The sequence below is a fragment of the Nycticebus coucang genome, chromosome 5 (assembly GCF_027406575.1).
Source record: "Nycticebus coucang isolate mNycCou1 chromosome 5, mNycCou1.pri, whole genome shotgun sequence".
Taxonomy (NCBI): Eukaryota; Metazoa; Chordata; class Mammalia; order Primates; family Lorisidae; genus Nycticebus; species Nycticebus coucang.
In genome coordinates this window covers 66,860,959-66,864,090 of record NC_069784.1, presented here as the reverse complement: position 1 = coordinate 66,864,090, position 3,132 = coordinate 66,860,959, and the positions used below count along the sequence as shown (strand labels likewise).

Genomic DNA, 3,132 nt, shown 5'->3' with positions numbered 1-3,132 from the left:
GTAAAGAGTGTATCTGGGACACAGGACAGCCCTTCTAGTGCCACCTAGTGGGGAGATTGTACTGCTGCTCCTCAGTAGAGTAAGGAAGAGTGTATCTGGTGCCCAGGACATCCCTTACAGTGCCGCCTACTACTGTTCCTGTGCTTTGTACAGTCAATGGAAAAGGGAACCAAGCCAATCCAGACAGGACTGCTAAACCTGGAATAAGGTTTAAATCATTCCACGAGGGAAAACACCACAACCAGCTTGAGGAGCTTGCTGGAGGCAAAGAGAAAACAAAATTGTTAGTAGAAGAAAGTAGTTATAATATCAGCTATGTCCAAGTAGCCAGTTACAGACTTAAGACTACAATTGTCATGAGTATTTATTCCTCTTTGTATAATATTTATGTTTGTGTGTGTATGCATCTGGCAAGTACCTTTACTCTCGTTCCTTTCTTATTGCCTTGTTGTGTAACACAAGATGTACTGACTTCATATCATGGTATTTTAAACATTGTTAATTTTTCATCATAAGATTTAAGTTATTACTTATAAAGAGAAAAGTAAACATCACTCACAGACTATTGCCTCTTCAGAGGAAGAAATTAGGACTTTTTGGTTGTAAGAAAGATAATTGTATTGTGTTAGGCAGAATGATAACCTGCAAACATGTTATTGTTTTTATTTCAAGATTAACAACAGCGTTGGCCCTGAATCAAGGCCAGCAGTTTGCTGAAACTGTTGGTTTCAAGCAGGAGCCTAAAGAATTATCTTTCTGTGGTCTGTTGGCCATTTCAGAACTTTGGAAACGTAATGGTCAATTCATCAGAAAGAAACAGTATGAGTCATTGGTGATAGATGTAGGCTAGTGTGTATTTGTAGCCTTAATACTGGGGTTCCAAAATACCCATAAAATATTACTATATTTATTTCACAAGGATATTTAAGTTATTTGTTAGAATTATAATGCTGTTAAATCTTAATTACAGCTCCCCAAAATGACGTGGGCTTTTACCCAAAATAAAAAGATAATTCTACAGTAAAAAAAAAAAAAAAGATTAACAACAGCTTAAAGAAATTTGTATGGGTACCAAGTGAAAAGAGGTAGCTTTGTTGTGGTTAATTTTATGTGTCAAGTTGACCTGGCTATAGTGTGTGCCTAGACATTTGGGCAAACATTATTCTGAGTTTCTGGATGAAATTGATATTTATATCATTAAACAGAGGAAAGCAGACTGCCTTCTTTAAGGTTGTTGAGTCTTACTGAATCAATTGAACACTTCATAGAGCAGAAAGGTCGAGTGAAAGGAAACTTCTCTCTTTTCTGATTTTCTTGTGCTAGAACATTATTAGACTTTTCCAACTTCTGAACATAGACTAAAACTTTGGCTTTTGGGGGTGGCAAGTTTGAACTGGACCTTATATGATTGGTTGTACTGAGTCTGCAGTTTGCTAACTTCATATCATGGAACTACTCAGCCTCCATAATCACATGAGCAAAATGAGCAAACCCTTTAAAATCAATCTCATGGATGTATTTATATTTATTTTGTTATTTATTAGGTAGATAGATGATAGGTAGATAACCTGTGTCTCTGTAAAATCCTGGCTAATACACTTGGTTTAGGTGACTAAGGCAGTTTTAACCCTGCCTGGACACCACATGCTCTTTTCCAAATTGGTATTCCATTTGTTAGTATAAAAAGTTTAATGTTATATTCAGAAACTGACCATTTCTAACTTTGTGAAATGGACTACTTTTTCTAATGTGCAGGTTACTATCATTTCTTGCAAATATAATTTCAAAAGTTTTCTAATTTTCTTCTGTTTGGGGGTTTTGGGCCTATTTCACCTGCCTACAATCTATACTAGACACTGTAGCCAAAGTGATCCCATTAAGACATCAATCAGACCAGATTATTCCAGCTATGGTTTGAATGTCTTTTCCCTCCAAATGTCTTATTGGAATTCAACTGCTATTGCAATGGTAGTAAAATTTGGGACCTTCATGAGGTGATTAGACCACAAGGGTTCTGCCCCCTAGGATGGGGTTGATGCCATTACAGAGAGGTGGACACAGTCCTGTCTTACTCTCTGTAATGCTCTCACATTTCTTCACGTGATGGTCCAGCAGGAAGGCCGTTGAAGATGCTGATGGCTTGGTTTTAGACTTCCACTCTCCAGGACTGTAAGTTGAGAAAGTCTGGTTTGTTATAAATTCCAAATCTGTTAATGTATTAACAGAATGCATCTTCTGTGTTATAGCAGCACAAAACATATGAGATGATTACTCTGCTAAGAAGTCACCAGCAGTGCCCATCGCAGATTGGAAGCAGGTGTTAGCTTAGCAAGCCCAGTTCGACCTGATGTGGGCTCATTCTCTCCCTGTTCTCACATCCTAACTGCGCACTCAGTATCTCTACTCACTCCCTTTCTGCCCCACTGTCCTCTAAGCTCCTAAGTACATCTTGAGGCTTTTACGTATTTTTTCTCTGTCTACATGAGAGTTTTATTTCTAGTTTGCTCCTTAGGCTCTTTTATATCTTTATCCAAATATCACCTTTTTAGTGGAATCAGACATGGCCACTCTATTTAAAATCACAGCCACCCCTGATGCTTCCTATTCACTTCCTCTGCTGTAGTTTTCCCTTTGGCATTTTCCATATTCTAACATCCTATCCATTTCCCTTATTTATCTAATTTGCTAGCTGTACTTTCTCTGAAATGCAAGTTCCATGAAGGTAGAAAGTATGTTCTGTTCACTGCTGTGCCTAGCATGTTATCAATGCTCAATGGCACTTTTTCTGTGAATAAACACACCTTAGAAATGCTGCATTCACATTGCTACATGCTGCGTTCTCTGGCTTTAGATAAGATTGTATTTAAATTATTTAACCTCATAAAACAGAGTTTTTACTCCCTTCTAGAGTTCTGATGGTTAAATGTGTATCTTAAAACTCTAGCTGAAGATAGAAAATATTTAAAACTATAATATAGGTCTTTTTTTTCTGATCTCTTTTTTGAGATCAATAAATAAAAAAGGAAATCATCAAGTTCCTTGAGCATAACAACAATGAAGACACAAGTTACCAAAACCTATGGAATACAGCAAAAGCAGTCCTGAGAGGAAAATTTATCTCTTTAGAAGCCT

At 37.1% G+C, this 3,132-nt stretch overlaps 1 non-coding gene across 1 annotated transcript; it reads left to right on the top strand.

Annotated features, from left to right (window-relative positions):
• Window positions 1-685: 685 nt before the first annotated feature.
• On the top strand, window positions 686-822 carry LOC128587035 (small nucleolar RNA SNORA2/SNORA34 family). Its single transcript, XR_008380466.1, has one exon. It is a non-coding gene; the product is annotated as a small nucleolar RNA SNORA2/SNORA34 family (small nucleolar RNA).
• Window positions 823-3,132: the final 2,310 nt, after the last annotated feature.